Below are 6,654 nucleotides of genomic sequence, written 5' to 3' on the forward strand. Positions count from 1 at the left end.
GAGACACCTCTTCGGTCAATAAACAACAACGGAACCTGGATGCTCATATTGGTTCCTACATATTCTACGAAGATCTTTATCGGTCGTACCGTTATGACAAACATACGTTATTCCCTTTGTCATCGGTATGTTACATGCCCGAGATTCGATCGTCGGTATCTTCATACCTAGTTCAATCTCATTACCAGCAAGTCTCTTTACTCGTTCCGTAATGCATCATCCCGCAACTAACTCATTAGTCACATTGCTTGCAAGGCTTATCATGATGTGCATTACCGAGAGGGCCCAGAGATACCTCTCCAATACTCAGAGTGACAAATCCTAATCTCGATCTATGCCAACCCAACAAACACCTTCGGAGATACCTGTAGAGCATCTTTTAATCACCCAGTTATGTTGTGATGTTTGATACCACACAAGGTATTCCTCCGGTATCCGGGAGTTGCATAATCTCATAGTCAAAGGAATATGTATATGCCATGAAGAAACTAATAGCAATAAAAACTTAACGATCATTATGCTAAGCTAACGGATGGGTCTTGTCCATCACATCATTCTCCTAATGTGTGATCCCGTTCATCAAATGACAACACATGTCTATGGTTAGGAAACTTAACCATATTTGATTAACGAGCTAGTCTAGTAGAGGCTTACTAGGGACATTGTGTTTTGTCTATGTATCCATACATGTATTAAGTTTTCGGTTAATACAATTCTAGCATGAATAATAAACATTTATCATGATATAAGGAAATATAAATAACAACTTTATTATTGCCTCTAGGGCATATTTCCTTCAGTCTCCCACTTGCACTAGGGTCAATAATCTAGTTCACATCATCATGTGATTTAACACCAATAGTTCACATCTTTATGTGATTAGTTCACATCGCCATGTTACTAACACCCAAAGGGTTTACTAGAGTCAATAATCTAGTTCACATTGCTATGTGATTAACACCCAAAGAGTACTAAGGTGTGATCATGTTTTGCTTGTGAGAGAAGTTTAGTCAACAGGTCTGCCACATTTAGAGCCGTATGTATTTTGCAAATTTTCTATGTCTACAATGATCTACATGGAGCTACTTTAGCTAATTGCTCCCACTTTCAATATGTATCCAGATTGAGACTCAGAGTCATCCGGATCGGTGTAAAAGCTTGCATCGACGTAACTCTTCACGACGAACTCTTTATCACCTCCATAACCAAGAAATATTTCCTTAGTCCTCTTAGGTAACTAAGGATAACTTTGACCGTTGTCCAGTGATCCACTCCTGGATCACTATTGTACCCCCTTGCCAAACTCATGGCAAGGTATACAATAGGTCAGGTACACAGCATAGCATACTTTATAGAACCTATGGCTGAGGCATAGGGAATGACTTTCATTCTCTTTCTGTTTTCTACCGTGGTCGGGTTTTGAGTCTTACTCAACTTTACACCTTGCAATACAGGCAAGAACTCCTTCTTTAACTGTACCATTTTGAACTACTTCAAAATCTTGTCCAGGTATGTACTTATTGAAAAAATCTTATCAAGCATCTTGATCTATCTCTATAGATCTTGATGCCCAATATGTAAGCAGCTTCACCAAGGTCTTTCTTTGAAAAACTCCTTTCATACACTCCTTTATGATTTCTAGAAAATTCTACATCATTTCCGATCAAGAATATGTCATTCACATATACTTATCAGAAAGGTTGTAGTGCTCCCACTCACTTTCTTGTAAATACAGGCTTCACCATAAGTCCGTATAAAACTATATGCTTTGATCAACTCATCAAAGCGTATATTCCAACTCCGAGATGCTTGCACCAGTCCATAGATGGATCGCTGGAGCTTGCACACTTTGTTAGCACCTTTAGGATTGACAAAAACTTCTGGTTGCATCATATACAACTCTTCTTTAATAAATCCATTAAGGAATTCAGTTTTGACATCCATTCGCCAGATTTCATAAAATGCGGCAATTGCTAACATGATTCGGACAGACTTAAGCATTGCTACGAGTGAGAAAATCTCATCGTAGTCAACACCTTGAACTTGTCGAAAAAAAATTTGCGACAAGTCAAGCTTTGTAGATAGTAACACTATTATCATCGTCCGTCTTCCACTTGAAGATCCATTTATTCTCAATGGATTGCCGATCATCGGGCAAGTCCACCAAAGTCCACACTTTGTTCTTATATATGGATCCTATCTCAGATTTTCATGGCCTCAAGCCATTTATCGGAATCTGGGATCATCATCGCTTCCTCATAGTTTGTAGGTTCATCATGGTCTAGTAACATGACTTCCAGGACAGGATTACCATACCACTCTAGTGCGGAACATGTTCTGGTTGACCTACGAGTTTTGGTAGTAACTTGATCTGAAGTTTCATGATCATTATCATTAGCTTCCTCTCTAGTTGGTGTAGGCATCACGGGAACGGTTTTCTGTGATGAGCTACTTACCAATTTGAGAGAAGGTACTATTACCTCATCAAGTTCTACTTTCCTCCCACTCACTTCTTTCGAGAGAAACTCCTTCTCTAGAAAGGATCCATTCTTAGCAACAAAGATCTTGCCTTTGGATCTGTGATAGAAGGTGTACCCAACAGTTTCTTTTGGGTATCCTATGAAGACACACTTCTCCGATTTGGGTTTGAGCTTATCAGGCTGAAGCTTTTTCACATAAGCATCGCAACCCCAAACTTTAAGAAACGACAGCTTAGGTTTCTTGCCAAACCATAGTTCATATGGTGTCATCTCAACGGATTTAGATGGTGCCCTATTTAATGTGAATGCAGCTATCTCTAATGCATAACCCCAAAATGATAGCGGTAAATTCGATAAGAGACATCATAGATCGCACCATATCTAATAAAGTACGGTTACGACGTTCGGACACACCATTACACTGTGGTGTTCCACGTGGCGTGAGTTGTGAAACTATTCCACATTGTTTTAAATGAAGGCCAAACTTGTAACTCAAATATTCGCCTCCGCGATCAGATCGTAGAAACTTTATTTCCTTGTTACGATGATTCTCCACTTCACTCTGGAATTCTTTGTACTTTTCAAATGTTTCAGACTTGTGTTTCATCAAGTAGATATAACCATATCTGCTCAAAACATCTGTGAAGGTCAGAAAATAACGATACCCGCCGCGAGCCTCCACATTCATCGGACCGCATATATCGGTATGTATTATTTCCAATAAGTCATTAGCTCACTCCATTGTTCCGGAGAACAGAGTTTTAGTCATCTTTCCCATGAGGCATGGTTCGCAAGCATCAAATGATTCATAATCAAGTGATTCCAAAAGTCCATCCGCATAGAGTTTCTTCATGCGCTTTACACCAATATGACCTAAACGGCAGTGCCACAAATATGTTGCCCTATCATTATCAACTTTGCATCTTTTATCATCAATATTATGAATATGTGTATCACCACGATATTCAACAAACCATTCACATTGGGTGTATGACCATAGAAGGTTTTATTCATATAAATAGAACAACAATTATTCTCTGACTTAAATGAATAATCGTATTGCAATAAACATGATCTAATCTTATTAATGTTCAACGCAAACACCAAATAACATTTATTTAGGTTCAATTCTAATCCCGAAGGTAGAGGGAGTGTGCGATGGTGATCGTATCAACCTTGGAATTACTTCCAACACACATCGTCACCTCGTCCTTAACTAGTCTTTGTTTATTTTTGCAACTCTTGTTTCGAGTTACTACTCTTAGCAACTGAACCAGTATCAAATACCGAGGGGTTGCTGTAAACACCAGTAAAGTACACATCAATAACATGTATATCAAATATACCTTTGTTCACTTTGCCATCCTTCTTATCTGCCAAGTATCTATGGCAGTTCCACTTCCAGTGACCATTTCCTTTGCAGTAGAAGCACTCAGTTTCAGGCTTGGGTCTAGCTTTGGGCTTCTTCATGGGAGTGGCAACTTCCTTGCCATTATTTTTGAAGTTTCCCTTTCTTTCCCTTGCCCTTTTTCTTGAAACTAGTGGTCTTGTTAACAATCAACACTTGATGCTATTTCTTGATTTCTACCTTCGCTGATTTCAGCATCACGAAGAGCTTGGGAATCGTTTTCGTCATCCCTTGCATATTATAGTTCATCACAAAGTTCTAGTAACTTGGTGACAGTGACTAGAGAACTTTGTGAATCACTATCTTATCTGGAAGATTAACTCCCACTTGATTCAAGCGATTGTAGTACCCAGACATTCTGAGCACATGCTCACTAGCTGAGCTATTCTCCTCCATCTTGTAGGCAAAGTACATATCAGAGGTCTCATAACTCTTAACATGGGCATGAGTATGAAATATCATTTTCAACTCTTGGAACATCTCATATGCTCCATGGCGTTCAAAACAGTTTTGAAGTCCCGGTTCTAAGCCGTAAAGCATGGTGCACTAAATATCAAGTAGTCATCATACTGAGCTTGTCAAACGTTCATAATGTCTGCATCTGCTCCTGCAATAGGTCTGTCACCTAGCGGTGCATCAAGGACATAATTCTTATATGCAGCAATGAGGATAGTCCTCAGATCATGGACCCAGTCCGCATCATTGCTACTATCATCTTTCAGAACATATTATAAACATAGGGAGCTATAACGCGAGCTATTGATCTACAACATAGATATGCAAATACTATCAGGACTAAGTTCATGATAAATTAAGTTCAATTAATTATATTACTTAAGAACTCCCACTTAGATAGACATCCCTCGAGTCATCTAAATGATCACGTGATCCGTATCAACTAAACCATGTCCGATCATCACGTGAGATGGACTAGTTTTCAATGGTGAACATCTCTATGTTGATCATATCTACTATATGATTCACGTTCGACCTTTCGATCTCCAGTGTTCCGAGGCCATGTTTGTACATGCTAGGCTCGTCAAGTTTAACCCGAGTATTCCGCATGTGCAAAACTGTCTTGCACCCGTTGTATGTGAACGTAAAGCTTATCACACCTGATCATCACGTGGTGTCTCGGCACGACGAACTGTCGCAACGGTGCATACTCTGGGAGAACACTTATACCTTGAAATTTTAGTGAGGGATCGTCTTATAATGCTACCGTCGTACTAAGCAAAATAAGATGCATAAAAGATAAACATCACATGCAATCAAAATATGTGACATGATATGGCCATCATCATCTTGTGCCTTTGATCTCCATCTCCAAAGCACCGTCATGATTTCCATCATCACCGGCTTGACACCTTGATCTCCATTGTAGCATCGTTATCGTCTCACCAACTATTGCTTCTACAACTATCGCTAACGCATAGTGATAAAGTAAAGCAATTACATGGCGTTTGCATTTCATACAATAAAAGCGACAACCATAAGGCTCCTGCCAGTTGCAATAACTTTTACAAAACATGATCAGATCTTACAATAATGTATATCACATCATGTATTGACCATATCACATCACAACATGCCCTGAAAAAACAAGTTAGACGTCCTCTACTTTGTTGTTGCAAGTTTTACGTGGCTGCTACGGGCTTCTAGTAAGAACCGCTCTTACCTATGCATAAAAACCACAACGGTGATTCATCAAGTTTGCTGTTTTAGCCTTCAACAAGGACCTGCCGCAGTCAAATTTGATTCAACTAAAGTAGGAGAAACAGACACCCGCCAGCCACCTTTATGCAAAACTAGTTGCATGTCTGTCGGTGGAACCGGTCTCATGAACGTGGCCATGTAAGGTTGGTCCGGGCTGCTTCATCCCACAATACCGCCGAATCAAAATAAGACGTTGGTGGTAAGCAGTATGACTATCACCGCCCACAACTCTTTGTGTTCTACTCGTGCATATCATCTACGCATAGACCTGGCTCATGATGCCACTGTTGGGAAACGTAGCATGCAATTTCAAAAATATTCCTACGCTCACGCAAGATCTATCTAGGAGATGCATAGCAATGAGAGGGGGAGAGTGTGTCCACGTACCCTCGTAGACCGAAAGCGGAAGCGTTTGACAACGCAGTTGATGTAGTCGAACTTCTTCTCGTTCCGACCGATCAAGCGCCGAACGTACGACACCTCCGAGTTCTGCACACGTTCAGCTCGATGACGTCCCTCGAACTCTTGATCTAGCAAAGTGCCAAGGGAGATTTCCGTCAGCATGGTGGCGTGTTGACGGTGATGGTGAAGTGATCCGTGTAGGGCTTCGCCTAAGCACTACGTGAATATGACCGGAGGCGTAAACTGTGGAAGGGGCGCCGCACACGGCTAACAATGTTTGTTGTGTGTTATAGCGGTGCCCCCCTCATATATATAGGTTGGAGGGGAGGAGAGGCAGCCAAGGGGGCGCCCCAAGTAGGAGGAATCCTTCTTGGGCACCTCCCAATTCGGCCTCCCCCTTTCCTACTCCTATTCGGAGTAGGAAGGGAAGAGGGGGAAGGGGGAATCCTATTCCCTTTTTCCTTTCCTCCTTCCCCTTTCCTTCTCCAATTTGGACAACCCATATGGGGGGGCGCACCAGCCCCTTAGTGGCTGGTGTGTTTCCCCTCTTGGTCCATAAGGCCCATATAGTTTCCCGGGGGTAGCCCGGAACCCCTTCTGGTGACCCGATACGTACCCGGTACCCCCAGAACACTTCTGGTGTCCAAA

The sequence above is a fragment of the Aegilops tauschii genome, chromosome 2, assembly GCF_002575655.3.
Source record: "Aegilops tauschii subsp. strangulata cultivar AL8/78 chromosome 2, Aet v6.0, whole genome shotgun sequence".
In the NCBI taxonomy this organism is placed as follows: Eukaryota; Viridiplantae; Streptophyta; class Magnoliopsida; order Poales; family Poaceae; genus Aegilops; species Aegilops tauschii.